This window comes from Anomaloglossus baeobatrachus, chromosome 4 (genome assembly GCF_048569485.1).
Source record: "Anomaloglossus baeobatrachus isolate aAnoBae1 chromosome 4, aAnoBae1.hap1, whole genome shotgun sequence".
Lineage (NCBI taxonomy): Eukaryota > Metazoa > Chordata > Amphibia > Anura > Aromobatidae > Anomaloglossus > Anomaloglossus baeobatrachus.
Window position 1 is genome coordinate 206,196,814 of NC_134356.1, and position 20,159 is coordinate 206,216,972.

The window sequence follows — 20,159 nt, forward strand, 5'->3', positions numbered from 1 at the left end:
CATATGTATAGACTATATGTGATCAGGAGGAAACTAAAGGAAGGGAGGAAATAATCAGACAATAATATTTAAACAACGCTCCAAACAGCACACAGACGTTCCCCAACAACAGGATAATAAAGCACAAGGAATAGGATTGCATAAAGATATCAACGGCATGAGAAACCAAGCTCCATCATCTTAAAAAGGGCGGAGGTGACTGTGATAGGTCTCCTGCAAAATGTGACTCCAGCAGCAATCCACAGGCTAGCAGAAATTAACTCCTGCAAGCCCTATTACTAACAAGAGCACATATGGTCGACAACTGAGCCTGTTTGTGCAACTCAAAAGCAGCATTGTGTAAAATGTCCAACTCTGTTGTGTGAATAGCGTCACATGCAGTCCGGACACTGTGAGTTTAGAGCCATACGCCATGTGACAATAGAATCCCATATCTTGGAGTGAGCTACAAGATCTGTTTTGACTCATATTGTGCATATGGTGGTGGAGCTACATACACAGATATTTGATATCTTCTTTTATAGTGTCTGTTAAAGGGATTACAATGGTTACAACATAAATGAAACCTCTGGTAAGAACAATTGTTCCCATTTATCTGCAAGTGTAAACATGCCGGTGATCACCCAACAAACTAGCTCATTCATTAGCTTATCAGATCTTTTATGTCTGCAATAAAATCATTGTTATCAGTAGCACACCATCTATAATATGATGTTATGGGGAAAAGCCATAGTAGTAGCATTCATTCTGCCCCATCATTGTTCAGTACTAGAGTGCCGAACACCTTGTAAAGTTCATAGGTTCTCATCATGGCTGAAATTTTCACATTTGAATGCACCATTACTAGGGATGAGCGAATGTATTCGCCACTATTCGGTATCCGACGGATAATAGGGTATCCGAAGTATTCGCTATCCGACGGCTAATATGGTATTCGCTCCGATACTTTCATTTTAGTTTCTGGGCTTCCTGGCGCCTTTTTCCAGCAAATGAACAAATCTGATGTTGCTTGCCCTCACAATAACGCCGCAGCCATCTTTGTTGTGGTGTTACTGTGATTGGCTTGGCCGCACAGCGACATAGGGGCTATATAAGGCAGATGCCATTTTGTGTGCATGCATTCATTCCTGAGCTGCCGGTGTAGTGAGACTGTACTGTGTTCATATCTTACAGCACCTACATAGTGGATTGCTGCAACTAAGGCCTGCGCCACACATCCGTGCCTCCGGCACGTGTTTGTCATTTTTTACACGTACCGGCGGCACGGAGACACTTTAACCAATGCTACCCTATTGTAGCAGGCACACACACGTAAAACCACACGGAACGTGTGTCCGTGTGCGTTTGTACGTGTGTGCGATTTTCAAAGCGCTGACATGTCAGTGTTTTCTCCGGCAGCACGGGTGTTACACGGCCCGCACCCGTACCACACGGGTGTAGTGTGGATGCAGTCCCGTGTGACACGCGCCGGAGAAAACACACATGTCAGTGAAAAAAAAACAAAACATTTACTCACCTTCTCCAGCCCTCCTGTCTCTGCCGCTGCTGCCTCTTGCTGCCGACCGCCGCTCATTAATCTCATAGAATATTCACTTCACTGCCTGCCAGCAGCAGCAGCGGGGAGACGGGAGGGCTGGAGACCGAGGATCAGCACCACGGACAGCAGCGCGGCAGCAGGAAGGACCAGGTGAGTATAATAATTACTGATTCTACGTGTGCTATCGCGGATAGCACACGTAGAACACACGTGTCACGCACGTACCAGAGACACGTACTTACCTGCACGCAACACGCAGGGAAAATACGTGTCTCTCGGCACGTGCGTGAAATTCACGTGAGTGTGGCAGAGGCCTAACACACAGTCTTAGGGGTACTTCACACACAGCGAGATCGCTATTGAGATCGCTGCTGAGTCACGTTTTTTGTGACCTCATTAGCGATCTCGCTGTGTGTGACACTGAGCAGCGATCTGGCCCCTGCTGTGAGATCGCTGCTTGTTACACACAGCCCTGGTTCATTTTTTTATTGTTGCTCTCCCGCTGATAAGCACACATCGCTGTGTGTGACAGCGAGAGAGCAACAATCCTGAATGTGAAGGGAGCAGGAGCCGGCGTCTGACAGCCTGCGGTAAGCTGTAACCAAGGTAAACATCGGGTAACCAAGGTGGTTACCCGATATTTACCTTCGTTACCAGCCTCCGCAGCTCTCATGCTGCCAGTGCCGGCTCCTGCTCCCTGCACACGCTAAGTTAAGCGGCGTGAGCTGGTAACTAAGGTAAACATCGGGTAACCATACCCGATGTTTACCTTAGTTACCAGTGTCCGCAGATTCCAGACGCCGGCTCCGTGCAAGCGCAGCGTCGCTTGCACGTCGCTGCTGGCTGGGGGCTGGTCACTGGTCGCTGGTGAGATCTGCCTGTTTGACAGCTCACCAGCGACCATGTAGCGATGCAGCAGCGATCCTGACCAGGTCAGATCACTGGTCGGATTGCTGCTGCATCGCTAAAGTGTGAAGGTACCCTAAGTGTTACCCAATTTTTATTAATACTTGGTGTCAGGGTCAGTAATTGTGCCTCAAGGCCAGTACCTTCCTAGCAACAAGCTAGCATATTTTGGGGGCTTCATATCTTACAGAACCTAGATAGTGGCTTGCTGCAACTAACACACAGTCTTAGTGCCAAAAACCAATACTAAAAGAAAAGTGTTGTCAAACCCTGTTTTCTTTTGGGGCTGAAAGACATTCACAAAATCTTTGTCGACTCCTCCAAGTGGTGGTTTGTCCAATAAAGGTACCTTTTGGTTTTTAGACTTACAGACACAGCTATCATGAGAAACTATTAACGCAAGTTTAACAACCCGGCATAAGTGTTGTTCCAATGCCTGTAGAAAAGGTCACGTAAAAGTATTCACCTTGAATAATCAAACCAAAAAAATGGGAAAAAGAGGGGGTAAGGGCCATGGACGAGGTGGTAGTGACAGTGGTGGTCACCCAAGCAGTGTGATCGAGCCAAAGAAAAAGGTTCTTGCTTTATCTAGCTCTGCCTTCCTAGCCCAATTTTCTTCTCCACGTCGGAAAGCACTCTTGCGCCCTGAACAGTACGAACAGGTAACGAGTTGTCTAGCAGAAAATGCCTCCAGTTACTTGTCGAGTAGCAAATCCCAAGGGTCCACACAGACAGACTTGGGTAGCCCAGTGGCTGGCCCATCGAATTCTCAGCCTGGTCATCCTTCCTCACAACATCAGTTTTCTAAGGAAACATATGACACCAAAGCAGGTTACTCTGAGAAACTATTTACCGGACCCTTTGACCTTTCTTGCCTCTCACCGCGCAACACCACCAACGCAGGTGAGGCCGTGGTGTGCAGTGATGCACAGATCTTTGAGCACCCAAGGCCAGAAGAAAGTCATGTTGTTGGCCGTGACATGCTGGGCAATCAGATGGAAGTGTTGGACGATGATGAGACACAGTTGCCCTCAAGTCAGCCTGAAACCTCCATTCCCGAAGATATTGACCTTCAGGAATTTGGAGACGACATGGTCGATGATGAGGTGACTGATCCAACATGAACGGGTGGCATGGATTGCGAGAGCAGCAGTGCAGAGGAGCATGTGCCCATAGTCCGCAATAAGGCTGTAAGACATAGGGTTTCGACCACTGCCAGAAGTCAATCAACTGTGCACATGACACCACCACCTGTGGCATCTCAGAGTCCAATGGTCTGTGCACTACTTGTGCCATCTCAGAGTCCAAGGGTCCGTGCACCACCTCAGTCATCTCACAGTCCAAGGGTTCGTGAACAACCTCACCCATCTCAGAGTCCAAGGGTCTGTGGTGCGATTGTGTGGGAGTTTTTTCCAAGAGTCCTTCAGACCAAATGGTTGCCATTTGTCAAATCTGTCAGACCAAGCTTAAAAGAGTTAAAAATACTTCCAGCTTGGGCACCTCTAGCATGATAAACCATATGTTAGCCAAGCACACCACTAGGTGGTTGACAGCTCTAGGTGAAAAACACGATTTCCAGACTCAAAACGCTGCCACTTCCCCCTGGGCTGCCTGCTTCCTAAAGTGGTGTGCAAGAAGGTGTCGCTGATGCCTCCTTCTCCCAACCTGGTGTTGGCCAAACTCAATGATCAACGACATCAGCTTCGGTGTCCCAGCGTTACGTTCAGTTGTCCTTACCACAGACCTTTGAAAAGAAGTGAAAATACCCCGTTACGCACCCAAGGGCAGAAGCCATAACTGCACACATTGCACGATTGATAGCCCTTGAGATGTTGCTGTATCTGCTTGTCAGAACAGAGGCTCTGCGCAACCTTTTGGCAGTGTTAGAACATCGGTACTCTGTGCCTAGCCGCCACTATTTCTCTCGTTGTGCCGTCCCCGCGCACCACAATCACATGTCTGTAAACATCAAACGGGCTCTCACCAACGCCATAACAGGGAAGGTCCACTTAACCACAGACACGTGGACAAGCGGAAGTGGACAGGGAAGCTACATCTCACTGACAGCACACTGGGTGAACCTGAGGCAGCTGGTACAGAGTCTGAGCCGGCAACATTCCATATAATTCCCACACCCAGAATAGCGGGGCCCACTTCAATCACAGTTTCAGTAGCTTCCTACACAGCAACAACTCCCTCCTCCTCCTACTCTTCATCTGGCTCCATCCTCCTCAAAATCCGCCGGTTTCCAACCGTCGACATCATTTCCCAGCTGGGATCTCTGCAGCACTGCCTCGGCTAAGCGTCAACACACTCTACTGAAGCTCATCTGTATCGGTGACAAATCTCACACGGCACCTGAGCTTTTGAAAGCAATAACTGAGCAGACAGATGAATAGCTTGAGCCTTTGGATCTCCATCCAGGGATGGTAGTGTGCGATAATGGTCGTAATCTGGTGGCGGCTTTAAAGCTTGGAAAGGTTGTACACGTTCTTTGTATGGCCCACGTAAATTTAGTAGTTCAGCACTTTCTGAAGAAATACCCTGGGATACCAGACCTACTTACCAAGGTACGACATATTAGCTCACATTTTCGCAAGTCATCTCCCTCTTTTGCTGGCCTGGCAGTGCAGCAGCAGAGCTTACACTTGCCTCGTTACAGACTAATATGTGACCTCCTTACGAGATGGAATTCAACCTATTATATATTGGCCAGGATCCATGGGCAGCAGAGGGCAGTATCCCAATTCCAGCTGGAACATGCCCATCAGACGCAGCTACCAGACATAAGCACTGCCGAGTGGTTGTGGATTGCAGACATTTGTCAGGTCTTGGAGAATTTTGATTAGTGTACCAACATTGTGAGCAGTGAGGAGGCTGTTATCAGTATTACCATTCCACTGATTTGTTAATTGAAACGCTCTCTGGATGGTCTGACTGACCAAAGTGTTCATGTACCCGAGTTGTCTGTGGATCCAGACTTCACAATGGTTGATAGTAATCCACACAACCTCGGCCAACAAGCTCAGGCCACCTTTGCTCAGCATCATGAGGATGTGGATGCTTATGCTACCAATTTTTATTAAAAAGCTGTTGGGAGTATCTACTGATGCAATGCTCTAAAGTGTCAGAACCATTATCCTCTGGGGAAACTGAATGTATTAAACTCCTTGGCATGTTGCTTATCCTGTTGCTTATCCTACCATTTTTTTAAAAAAAATAAACTGTTGGGAGTAACTTCTGATGCTGTGCTACATGGTCTTTGAACCATTCCCCTCTGGAGAAACGACATTTTTTGAAATCCTCGGTTTTAGCTAGTGGAATAAAGCCTGAGTTCCAGAGTGAAACAACTGCCACTTCCACGGTGCTGCATGCTTCACAAACTGCAGTCTAGGAAGCAGGCAATGATGCCTCCTGCTCCCAACCTGCTTTTGGTCAGATGCAATCATCATCAACGACATCAGTTTCGATGTCCCAGCGTGGTGTTCGTTTGTCCATAAAACATACATTTCTGAATCGTTTGAATAGAATTTGATTAGAGGGCCAGTGGTGTTGGAGGCGGTGGTGTTGGTGGAGGAGGGGGAGCAGGGCAAGGCCAACACCCAAATGGCCACATTGGCAATAGCACTATAAAGTGTTATGGAGTACGTATTCCAACTTTCACACTAATGATATAGGGGACGCAGAAAACTACAAATGACTGCCATCCCTCCCCAATGTAAGTTACAGGGCCCACCTGAGAGCGCTAAGAAGTCTGAGATTTGAGGACAGCCAGTGGCCCTTTCTACATTTGAGTAGCTGGCCACTTGAGCCGGTGGTGCTGGTGGAGGAGGAGGAGGGCAAGGTCAACATCCCAACGGGTACATGTAGCTTACCTTTTAAAGTGCTGTTAAATTTGTCCCAAAAAAGGAGGTGTGAGACAGACACCAATATAATGTATAAGTTACAGCCCTTTCTAATCGAAAAAGAAAGAAAAATGTAAAAAACGAAACGTGTGAACATATGCTAAAGTGTTTTTTTTGGAGGTCGGGGCTTGATTTGACATTTTATTACAGTAATTAGCACTAGAAACTGTTTCTTAGCAATTTCCCCTCTTTTACTTTGGTTTGAGAGCTGTTCTGGCGACTACGTAAACGCCGCGTGCTGCTCTGACCACGTTATTCAAAGACATCAGAAATGCAGTGAGTCACCTTCTACAGGCTCATCCGGCATCGTTAGTGATATCGTAGCGTGTGACAGGTACGTGCGACGGTGAACGAGCAAAAATACTCACCTTCTCGCTCATCGTTGACACGTCGCTCATTTTCAAAAAATCGAACGACCGGTTGTTTATTGTTCCCGAGGCAGCACACTTCGCTCCGTGTGACACCCCGGGAACGATGAACTGCAGCTTACCTGCGTCCCGCCCCCAATGCGTAAGGAAGGAGGTGAGTGGGATGTTTACGTCCCGCTCATCTCCGCCCCTCCGCTTCTATTGGCCGGCCGCTGTGTGACGTCGCTGTGACGCCTAACGTCCCTCCCCCTTCAGGAAGTGAATGTGCGCCGCCCACAGTGAGGTCATTTGGAAGGTAAGTACGTGTAACGGGGGGTTACAGCATTGTGCGACATGGGCAAGAAATTGCCCGTGACGCACAAACGATGGGGGCGGGTGCGATCGCACGAGAAATCGACACATGTAATACATATATAATGACATGAAAAATTGACACATGACATACATATATAATGGAATTTTTTAAAAAGCTTGGAGATATTGCTCAAAAAACTAGTATATAAAAAAAAAAAGCCAACGGAAGTAATATTTTTTTAGTAAATTGATGGTTATGCAAACGCTATTTTATTATCTAACACTGCAGCCATATAAGTTTTTGTTAATAATGTACCAGCACCGAGATATTTTCCTATACCCAATCCTTTCTCCGGGTACTGTGAACTCTGTACTTTAGGATATCTTTCAAATAAACACCTTTCTATGATAAAGGTTTCTTGTATCAAAATACTGTATTTTGCTACTGTCCTGAGATTTCTAAATATGATCATTATTTAATTCCATGGGGCTATACATGTGAAGAGGCTTTACATTAAAATTAAATACAGTATATACAATACAAACAAGTAGAATAAACAAACTAACAGAGACATAAGTGATACACAGGGGGTGAGGAACCTGCCCTCACGAGCTTCCAATCTACAAGATATTGAGGAAGGTAAGTCAAGTGGTGATGAGGTGGTAGCAATGTTATTCCAGGTCATGGCCTTCTCTGAAGAGATTACTTTTCTGGTTGCTTCTATCATGGGAGTCAATCTGATGTACTGAGGTTGTGAGTTCTAGAATATGGGGGATTCTCAGGAAAAACCTTGGGAGGGTGGTGTTACAAATATTCATGGGTGGTGAAAGAAAGGAGATCTTCAGAAGACGGGAGATTAGGTGTGGTGAGGTACCGGGATAATGTATTATGACATGAAAAAAAAACGGGAAATCTACCGGTAGATTGTATATCCTGGTGATATGTCTTTAAACTCTGCAGGGTCAACTTCATACTAGAACTTTGCTCTTGTTGAGATCAGCAGGGTCCACGATTTAACATGTGACATATCCAATAACATGATAAAATGCAATCGATGGATTAATCTATCCAGTTATTATACACAATTGTGGCATTGTTTGCTATAGACGTGGCAAATAAAGAGTGGTGACAGGTGGAGGAATGAAATATTGCTTGGTAAATACACTCTGAACAGTTTGCTCTGTGTACTTTCACTACAATGTAAAAACCAAGCAGATGAAATACATATAACTTGGGCTGGGAAAGCTTTATTAGTGTTGTACCTGTGAAAATGCAGCAATAAATGTATTCTGGCCCTGTAATCGCAGTATACATACAAGATCTCTCTATCTATAAAAAGAAATGACAGGAGATACCAGGTCATTGATTCTATCTGAGTCATTTCTCAATGTGACTCCATAGTCAGGTGCTTTATATTCTTTGTGACTACACAGCCGAGGGAATGGAAATTTTCTTCCCTCCATTGCTTTAGATATAACTTGCGGGATAAAAATTCCTTAAAATTAAGAATATTATTTTGTCTGATCTGGAAATGGTAACACTACTATATTGTGGCAGTGTAAAAACGGACAATTTATTGCCAGATTCAGAGTCACAAGTGTCAGATGTTTTAATGTTAACTAGCAATTCTTAGCAGAGGTGAACTTACTGTATACCTTCAAGGCCCCAATACATGTTAGATGAAAGCTGCCCAAGCTCGCCAATTTTAGGGAAACCAGCAGACTTTCTAATGCACATATGTCAATCTCTGGCCCTTGGACAGCAACCTTACTGGACCGTAGGTCAATGTTACTGGACCGCAGGCCGAATTTATTGGCTCATGATGCTGTGACGCCCTGGACTAGGCAGGTAGTCACAGATAGACCCCCGCACTACACCTGTCCCCCAATAAGGTGTCATCAGCCAAACTTTAAAACCTAGTCACCTCTCTCAGTGCTTGATGGACACGCCAGGGGGCGGAGCCAGGCGGTTGGCCACGCCCACCGAGGAGTTCAGAGGGTCTGAGGCAGGAAACACAGTGTCAGTTGAGAGCAGATGAGTTGACAGGAGTGAAGGAGAGTGGAAGCAGGCCTGTGCCCAGGTCTGCAGCAGTCTGACAGGTGCCGGGGTCGGAGCCCTGGTACCTTAGCTAGGAGGCAAACAGTGGTCTTAGCCTGCAGGAGCCGGGAAGACGGCTCGGTGGAACCATGGTGGACCGGGACAGGGTAGTGGCCCGCCGGTACCGACCCGGGGAACCAACTCGAAAACCGGAGCACAAAGGGGGGTACTCAGACCCTGAAACGAGGTCCAGAATCCACTGGACTGAGTTAATTAACTGATTGCGGTCTGGACCATAGGTCCTTTCCCACCCAAGTCCCGTCTGAAGACAACAGCCCACCGAGGAGGATAGAAAGCCACCGCACAGGCAGAGAGATCCCACGGGCCAGCATCTGCGGGCAAAAGGGCTCTCCCGACATCTACCAAGCCGGGGAGCGGACTCCTGACGCTGAAGCGCAGGCAGCCCAAGTACACAACACGGTGCAGGAGAAAGGCCAAGACCACCGAACCGGGTGGGGAACCAGACACAGCTGGCTGCGGGCACCGACCACCATCAACTTGGTTTACCAGAGACTTGTGTGTGTCAATAACCGTGAGTACAACAGTGCCATCCGGCCGTGCACAGCCCTGCACCGCCCAGCTATCCCCAATGGGTCCCGGGGCCATCATCCCTACCCACGGAGGGGTTAACATCTTGCTGCACTACCATCTCCCCCAGGTGCCCAGTAATTGCAGCGGTGGTGTCCAAGTTCACCACAACCCGTGGGTGGCGTCACGAACTCAAACACGGCAACGGCCATGCACCAGCACCCCTTTCAGAGCGAAGTGACACCGGGTCCGGAGGCGCTCGAGCCACCCACCAACGAGCCCGGATCCGAGCGGCTCGGCTGCAGCCGAGCGCGGGGCGGTACGCATCGACTCTCCTGGCGTCACGAACAGGATACTTACCTATTCACTTACCTAGTGAAGTGCGCCTTGAAGTGAAGTCAGCGGTGATCCGTTGCGAAATTCTCAGAATCCGCCAGTCTTCTTCCCCGCAGAAAGGGTGCGAAAAACTGAAGCCCCGCCACCTGGGAATGCGGCCATGCAGCAAGGCGAGAGGTCGAAAAGCGAAACTGATCGGCCGACGAAGGGAGTGCCGCGAAAAGACCAAGGGGGAGAAGTGGAAAGATGTCCGCGCCCAACCTCGACGACGGGGTGGCGCCAACCGCTGAAGCGACGGCGCCCGCAGATGCGCCCGACGATGGGAATGTGGCGGCGCTCGCTCCGGTCGCAGGAGCGGGGGAGCACGGTTCCCACGGTCGCCAAGGTAATGCCAATCTTCTTGCCCTACGTGCCCGGTGCTGCCTGGCTACCCCAGTACAATGGGAAGCCTGATGCCTTGCAGGTGTTCCGGAAAAAGATATGCACGATTCTAGATTTGTATGCCATGACTGGCAAGCAGCGTGCAGCGGTAGTGCTAGGGCAACTGACTGGCGCGGCCGAGCAGGAGTTGGAGACTTGGGCAGACACAGACCGGGCCTCGGTAACCGCCATTTTTTATAAACTCCAGATCGCCTTTGAAACCCGCACAGAAGCGGAGTTACGGATGCAGTTTTACCATTGTCGGCAGCGCCCAAAGGACAGTATAAGAGACTATGCCTTGCGGCTGCAAACAGCCTACAAACTAACAGCGCACACTAATGCGGGTGGACCCCATCATTGAGGCTAATAGCAACAAAATGCTGGTGGAACAGTTCCTGCAGGGACTGGGGTCCGCCGAAGATCGCAAGCAACTGCGGCTGTGGTCTTTGGAACACGCCGACTTGGACTTTGCAGTGCTGAAAGAGCGGGCCATCAAGGCCCTACAAGCACCAGAGGCCGGCGCCCCCGATCCGCCATCTTGGCCGGTTGACACTGCTCCCGTCTCGGTAGCGCCCCCCTTGCTGGCCCTACCGGCACCTGCTGCAGCCACTGGAGCTCTGGAAGTTCTGTCGTCGCAAGTCCGGCGCCTGAATGAGGACGTCACCCGGATCCTAGCCGCTCTCCAGCTACCGACGAGAGTCAAGCCCGCGGAGAAGATCCAGCTCGCCGACAGCCCGGAGGATGACCCTTGGATGCAGCAGAGGAGGAACAACGACCCACGGTATGGACCGCCTGTCTGCTACAAGTGTAACAAGACCGGCCATTACTCCAGACGGTGTCCGTTAAACAAGCAACCCTTGAGGCCAAGGGCCAATCCTCAGGAGTAGATCCTCAAGGCCCAGCTGATTGGCGGTATCGGTACGTTGAAGGCCGCCCCATCATCTCCCTGGCGGTGGATGGTGTCCCGACCATGGCCTTCTTGACACCGGATCACAGGTAACGACTATGCCTTACTCGTTGTACCAGCGATATTGGGCTGATAGTGAACTTGCCCCTCCGGACGATGGCTTAACTATCATTGCGGCCAATGGGCTTTCTATGATCCAGGTGGGGTTCAAGGAGGTGACCCTGACTGTGGGATGAACAGAGCTGAGACGTCAAAAGATGATTGTGGTGCTGAATGATTCCAGTGACCGTAACCCAAAGGTGGTCCTCGGGACCAACGTGATTGAGCACTGCATGGGGGAGGTGTTGAGCCTGTTGGAACAATTGTCTGCCACTGCGGGAGGGGATCGGCAGAGGGCACGGCAGCGTGAGATCCGGGCCCTCCTGCAGCAACAGCAGGTCAACATGACAGGTGGAAGATTGGTGGTGTGCGGGTGATGGACCCCGCGCCTTTGGTGGTGCCGCCGCGGAGTGAGATGATGATTTGGTGTAGGGCAGCAGTAGGACCCCAAGGACAGGATTACCCGGCAATGGTAGAGCCCTTGCCTTCGGAGCACTAGCCCACAGTAATGGCAGCCAGGGGGGTGATTGATGTCAAAAAGGGGAGAGTGCCCGTGAGAGTGCTGAATTGTGGAGAGGAAGAGGTCAGGCTCCCCCCGCTACGCCACCATAGCCAAGTTGTTCACCGTAGACGCACATGCTATCCACAAAACAACCCCCACAACCACTACACCACACTCAGGCAATGACCTTCCACCCGAACAATTAGAGGAGTGGTGCCGGGAGTTGCATGTCGGCACCAAGGCTACACCCATGCACCACAAAAAAGGGTATACAGGGTAGTGCAGGAGTACGGGCAGGTTTTCAGCAAGCACCCGCTAGATTTTGGGAGAGTTAAAGGGATTCAACACCATATCCCCACAGGTACGCATCCACCCATTAAAGAGAGGTACAGGCCAATCCCACCTACACACTACCAGTGTGTCAAAGACATGTTGAGGAACATGAAGGAGGCAGGGGTCATCCAGGATAGTTGTAGTCCCTGGGCAGCTCCATTGATGCTGGTGAGGAAGACGGATGGTATCATGAGAATGTGTGTGGATTACCGGAAGATCAACCAGATAACGCATAAAGATGCCTACCCTCTTCCCCGCATTGAAGAGTCACTCGCTGCGCTGAAGACTGCTAATTATTTATCTACCCTTCACCTTACTAGCGGCTACTGGCAGGTGGCGGTTGCACGGGAAGACCGTGAGAAGACTGCGTTCGCTACCCCCATTGGACTCTGCGAGTTCAACAGTATGCCATTCGGGCTGTGCAATGCCTCGGGGACCTTCCAGAAGCTCATGGAGTGCTGTTTGGGGCATCTCAACTTCGAGACTGTTCTGCTGTACTTGGACGACGTGATTGTGTATTCCAAGACGTATGAAGCCCACCTGGAGCACCTGGCAGAAGTGTTTGCGGCCCTCGCCAAGTACGGGATGAAGTTAAATCCTTCTAAGTGCCATCTGTTGAAACCCAAAGTGCAGTATCTCGGGCATGTGGTGAGTGCGGAGGGCAGAGCCCCAGATCCTGAGAAGATTACCGCTATCCAGAGTTGGCCGCAACCAACCACGGTGAAGGAGGTGAGGCAGTTCCTGGGCCTAGTGGGCTACTACCGTCGTTTTATCAAGGGGTACAAGAAGATGGCCACACCCATGCAAGACCTCCTTGTGGGACAGACCAAGAATGGTAGATCTCCTGAACCCCCGTTTGTCTGGGGTGAGAAGCACGAGGAGTCCTTCCAACAGCTGAAGTCGGCCCTGACAGTGAAAGGAATCTTGGCTTATCCTGATTATGGCCTCCCGTTCATCCTTTACACCGACGCCAGCAATGTGGGCCTGGGTGCAGTCCTGTCCCAGGTACAAGATGGAAAGGAGAAGGTGATCGCCTATGCCAGCAGGAAGCTCTGTCCACCAGAGAGGAACCCCGAGAATTTCAGCTCCTTCAAGCTCGAGTTCTTGGCCCTCGTGTGGGCGATAACAGAAAGGTTTAAACATTACCTCACAGCGGCGAAGTTCACTGCCTACACGGACAACAACCCATCAACATATCTGGATACGGCCAAGCTGGGCGCCATGGAGCAGCGGTGGATGGCTTGACTGTCCAATTACGACTTCACCATCAAGTACAGGACTGGCCGCAAGAACACCAACGCGGATGCGCTATCTCGGATGCCACACTTGCCCGATGAAGGGATGGCGGAAGACAGCCTGGAGGAGATCGAGCTACCCGCATTTCATCGGCCACGGGATGAGAGGCCCTGCGTTAGCCAACAGCAGGTGAACCTTGACCCGCTGCCCAGCCAAGGGTGGCAAGAAGCCCCGGATCATGAGCCTGCAGTTCAGCTGGTCAAAACAATGATTGCCCAGGGCTCTTCCAGTATGGACCCTACAGCCCCCTCTGAAGCTCAACGGTTGTGGAAAGAGAGAGACCATCTGTACCTGCATCAAGGGAAGCTGTATAGGGGGTTGATCAACCCAAAGACCCATGAGAAAGTTCGCCAGCTGGTGGTGCCCCAGGCATGCGTACCCAAGGTCCTGCAGGCCTACCATGATGGCGCAGGACACTTCGGCTGGAAGAAGCTGGAGATGCTGCTGGGGGAGCGGTTTTACTAGAGTGGGATGCGAAAGTCCGTGGAGGCCTGGTGCCGAGAGTGTGGTCCCTGTACGCCGAGAAGACGGGACGAAGCCAGCCAGAAGGCCCCTGCTACAGCCGATTGTCACCCACCAGCCGATAGAGTTGGTCGCCTTGGACCACGTCAAGCTCACGCCCAGCCGAAGCGGGTATACCTATGCCCTGACCATTGTAGACCACTACTCAAGATTCATGGTGGTTGTTCCCGTTAAAGACTTGACAAGCCGCACCACAGCCAGAGCTTTCCAGGCCTACTTTTGCCGGCCACACGGCTACCCAGAGAAGGTGCTCACGGATCAGGGCCCAGCCTTTGAAGCGGAGGTGTTCCAGGAGTTCTGCCACTTGCACGGGTGCAAGAAGATCCGGACCACGCCCTACCATGCCCAAACTAATGGGATGTGGGAGAAAATGAACCATCTGGTCCTTAACCTCCTCAAGACATTACCCCTGGAAGAACGGAATCTGTGGCCGTAGAAGCTGCCTGATTTAGTGGACATGTACAATAACATCCCCTGCAGCTCCACCAAGTGCACCCCTGCGTACCTGATGAGAGCCCGGCCGGGGCGGCTGCCAGTAGACCTAGAAATGGACATAGAAGTGCCCGAAACTCTTCCTCCCACTGGCAACTGGGATGCAAAGCGACAGACACAGTGCCGACGGATCCAAGAGTATGTGGAAAGATATCTGCGTCAAAATCGAGAAAAGCAAGAGCAGCGCTTCAACAAGCAGGCTCAGGCTGCTCCTTTTGGACCTGGGGATGTGGTCCTGAAGCGCAAAAGAAGAACGCATAAGCTCGACGATCAGTGGGAAAGGACCCCCTACGTCATACAGCCAACTGGATGGGAGAACGAGAAGACCTACCTGATTAGTCGCGACCAAGGGAAAACTACGGCCACTGTTTCCAGGGAGCACCTTAAGAGATGCCCGGGTCCCCTGAGACTGGTTGAAGAGGTCCCCGTGCCCACGCCGAGCGTGGAGGAGAAAAGAGGGGTGATCCATACAGTGATGGGTGACTTTCCAGCTGATTGGCCTACGCAGAACAGCGCAGTGATTGTTCTTGTAATAATGTTCTCACAACCCGTGGAAGAAATGGAGTCGGAGATGCCCACCAACGAGCCATTCGAGCCAGCGCCCAGGGATGCACCTACACCACGCCAGTCGTCCCCTCTCCCCCATCGCCTCCACCGGAGAGTATTGGGCCCAGGAGGTCAACGCACCCTAACCTAGGTCAGCCCCCGCTTAGGTACAGGGAAACTGCCATCTAGGGGTGCAACATGTTGATTATGTACATAGATGTGTGAATGAATGCCAATCACCGGAGATTCTCACCAGATTCCGAAGACTGTTGAGTGAGGTAGCGGTTACCGGCTACCATACTGCCCGTCCCCGTTGGGACTTTGTTGATTCCCGCTGTTTGATCCCCGTTACTGCCCGTTTAAATGAACATGGCGGAGAACTCGCAAGACACCCAGAAACTTTTAGGCTTGTAAATAATCCCGGACCACCCTTTCAGGTCCCATAGTCCCCGGGGAGGAAGGGCCTGCGGCAGACGAGGCCGGGGTCCCATCACCATTGAAACTGGTGACTACCCTCTGGGTCAGGGGTCCCCTGGACGTGGGGCCTCTGAGAGACTGCCGGGTAAGGAACTTATTGCCCGGCCCATAAGGGCAATACCCGGACCTGAACCCGATTCCTGGACTGAGGAAAAGGGGTGCTGACCTGGTTCCTAGAGGCAGCATCAGGGCTAGGTTTGCTTGGATGGGCAAATGAAAGGACCCGGTCCCGTCCCGTTCCTGTTTAATAAAAATGTCTTTTATATGTTTGCAACATTAAAGCATAGTGCCTCCCGTCTTGGGATGAACCAAAAGTAATCATACTTGTAAATATGTTAGTATATTTGTTAATTGTTTTTATCTTTTTCAGTTACAAAATAAACGGTGGTGGTCGGACAGCCCGCGGACGGTCTGTGGTTAACCAAGGGGGAGTGTGATGCCCTGGACTAGCCAGGTAGTCACAGATAGACCCCCCCACTACACTTGTCCCCCAATAAGGTGTCATCAGCTAAACTTTAAAACCTAGTCACCTCGCTCAGTGCTTGATGGACACACCAGGGGGCGGAGCCAGGCGGTTGGCCACGCCCACCGAGGAGTTCAGAGGGCCTGAGGCAGGAAACACAGTGTCAGTTGAGAGCAGATGAGTTGACAGGAGTGAAGGAGAGTGGAAGCAGGCCTGTGCCCAGGTCTGCAGCAGTCTGACAGGTGCCGGGGTCGGAGCCCTGGTACCTTGGCTAGGAGGCAAACGGTGGCCTTAGCCTGCAGGAGCCGGGAAGGCAGCTTGGTGGAACCGTGGTGGATTGGGACAGGGTATTGGCCCACCGGTACTGACCCGGGGAACCAACTCAGAAACCAGAGCACAAAGGGGGTACTCAGACCCTGAAACGAGGTCCAGAATCCACTGGACTGAGTTAATTAACTGATTGCGGTCTGGACCATAGGTCCTTTCCCACCCAAGTCCCGACTGAAGACAACAGCCCACCGAGGGGGAGATAGAAAGCCACCGCACAGGCAGAGCGATCCCACAGGCCAGCGTCTGCGGGCAAAAGGGCTCTCCCGACATCTACCAAGCCGGGGAGCGGACTCCTGACGCTGAAGCGCAGGTAGCCCAAGTACACAACACGGTGCAGGAGAAAGGCCAAGACCACCGAACCGGGTGGGGGACCAGACGCAGCCGGCTGCGGGCACCGACCACCATCAACTTGGTTTACCAGAGACTTATGTGTGTCAATAACCGTGAGTACAAGAGTACCATCCGGCCGCGCACAGCCCTGAACCGCCCAGCTATCCCCAACGGGTCCCGGGGCCATCATCCCAACATCTTGCTGCACTACCATCTCCCCCGGGTGCCCAGAAATCGCAGCGGTGGTGTCCAACTTCACCACAACCCGTGGGTGGCATCACGAACTCAAACACGGCTCCGGCCGTGCACCTACTTACCCCCCTCCAAAAGCGCCAGCACCGTTTTCAGAGTGAAGTGACCTGGGTCCGGAGGCGCTTGAGCCACCCACCAACGAGCCTGGATCCAAGCGGCTCGGCTGCAGCCGAGCGCGGGGCGGTACAATGCTATTCTGTATGGAGGACTATGTGGAGCTCATACTTCTGTATGGAGGACTATGTGGGGTCCATTATTTTGCATGGAGAGCTATGTGGGCACATTATTCTGCATAGAGGGCTATGTGGGGCCCATTATTCTGTATGGAAGACTATGTGGGGTCTATTATTCTGCATGGAGGGCTATGTGGGGTCTATTATTCTGCATGGAGGGCTATGTGGGGCACATTATTCTGTATGGAGGGCTATGTGGGGCCCATTATTCTGCATGAAGGGCTATGTGGGGCACATTATTCTGCATGGAGGACTATGTGGGGCCCATTATTCTGCATGGAGGACTATGTGGGGCCCATTATTCTGTATGGAGGACTATTTGGGGTCCATTATTCTACATGAAGGGCTATGTGGGGCACATTATTCTGTATGGAGGGCTACGTGGCGCACATTATTCTGTATGGAGGGCTATGTGGGGCCCATTATTTTGTATGGAGGACTAGGTGGGGCCCATTATTTTGTATGGAGGGTTATGTGGGTCACATTATTCTGTATGGAGGGCTATGTGGGGCCTGCGACTAGGTTGGCCTGTGACTTTGTCCAAGTTTTTAATTTTGGCCTTCGGTGTATTTTAGTTTGACATCCCTGATATAATGTGTTTGGGGGCGTCTTGACTCCACTCAGACAGATTTTTTTTAGGGTACATGTGTCTGGTAAGATTTTTCTCCTTTCCCAGTTGAAAACACATGAATGCTCAGCTGAGGGCTCCTGAGTATGGGGAAGTCATAAAGACTTCAATAAAGATTTTTACTATATTTTACATATTACCGTTATTATTTTCTGTTGTGTGAAGAGACCCCAGAGAGTAATAAGGACCATTAAATTTGCAGAGAATAAGTTCTCCGTGAATTGAATTTCCCAGAAAAAATGCACAAACATGTAAATTCAAATTATGTCTGATCTGCTCATCTCTAATCCTAATATATCCTTTAAGTTAAGAAAGATTGCATGCTAAAATATTAGATGTGATATAGTGGCATACCATTTCATAGATTTTTCTAGATTTTTTTGCATTGTTGTGAGCAGATGGATAGTTTTGCATGTTCGCATGATCGGCAATCTGTAACTTTTTGCTATTGTAACATTACAGTCATGTCTGATCCTTTTATTTATTTTCTAGTAGTAACAAAGGATCTTCTCCCCATAAAAATCACTTGCAAAGACACTAACTGAGATAATCAAAAAACGCATTTCAGTCAAGGGAAGTAGTAGGCAATATTATATTGTTTTCTGCCTTTGTCATTCTTTTAGTAATTGTTCTGCCAAGCTGATTACACCTAGTTGTGGGGTATGGTGTTTATACAATTAATACATTTCCTTATATTTTGGTCATTTTAAACTAGACTTTGGGCCGTCATGAAGACCATCTAAAGTTTCACATACAACTTGATTTTTCGTAAATGTAATTTCTCCTTTACATAGGACAGCATTGGGCCCCTGTGTAAGAAATGTGTTTGGGCCCCTCTCCTCTTATGGCAACAAAACTACAGATTATATATACTGTGTGTGTATATTATACAGTATATTACATAGTCTCCTCTCATTATGTATATTACCGTCCCTTATTACACAGTGTACTCTCTTGCTATGTACAGCATCGTGCCTTACGCATTTCATCATGTAAGGGACAATGCTATACATAGCAAGAGATAATGCCATGTAATAATGAGATGGTGCTTGTTAGGGCCAGGTGGACGGGCAGACCCAGGAGGTGGATCCACTGGGCTGAACACCTCACCGAGGGCAAGGTGCCCGGTAGCCGGAGCACTAGCAGAACAGTCCGTTCAGAGGAGTGGAGTGAAGAAGTCCCTGGGACCACGGGGTCTCTGATGGTAGTCCGGGTGATGGAGCTCAGGTTCGGAGGCCGAGATGACGTCAGGCAGAGTCCGGAACCAATGGAGTGAGAAGGCGGGTCACCACTGGGATCGGAGATGATAGGAACTGACGGGATGGCAGGCCGTCACCGTTCGGGGTTCGGGGATCGTCAGGACCGGTTGGCGAGGCAGGAACGGCTCTACGAGAGAGATAGGTGAGTATATCACAAGACACAAGGAGACCTGACTCCTAGCTTAGAAAACACGAAGAACAGGCCCCGCCCTCTTGGAAAGGATCCCCCTATATACCCAGTACCTGATCCTTCAATATCCTGTTGGAGGACACTGGCCCTTTAAGAAAGGGTCAATGACCAAGCGCGCCCTAATGCGCATGCGCGAGGCCCGGGCGCCAGAAGCCAGGGCAGGGAGCGGTGAACAGGAGGCAGGAGAGCCGGGCTGGAGCAAAGCTGCCGACGGGCGCCGGGAGCGGGGACCGGGCTGCCTGGGGACCGCAGGTGATGGGGCCTGGAGGCTGTGGAGCGGGGGACGCCTGACAGAGGAGTCGGGGAGCGAGGCAGGGAAGCCGGGGAGCGTGGCAGGGGACGCGGGGAGCGTGACAGTGCTGTACCTAACAAGATGCTATATAATAAGGGACGGCATCACACATAACTAGAGAAGATGCTACCTAACAAGGGATGGTGTTATATACAATATAAAAGGAAACTATACAATTAAGGATGGCGCTATATAGTCAAGGCATAAAGTATTGGCACCCTTGAAATTGTTCCAGAAAATGAAGTATGGTATTTCCTCCACAAAATTATTGCAATTACACTTGTCTTGTTACACATGTTTATTTCCTGTGTGTATATTGAAACAACACAAAAAAAACACAGAAAGAAAAATCAAATTGGACATAATGTAACACACAACCTCAAAAATGGACAGGACAAAATTGTTCCCACCTTTCCAAAATTGTAGGTAAATAATTTAATTTTAGTCATGTGATGCTTGTTCAAACTCACCTCTGGCAAGTAAGAGGTGTGGGCAATAAGAAAATCACCAATGAAACCAGATGAAAAGTGGAGAAGTTGACGCAATCTTTGTGTGTGCCATACTGAGCATGGAGAACAGAAAGAGAAGGGAACTGTCTGAGGACTTGAGAAACAAA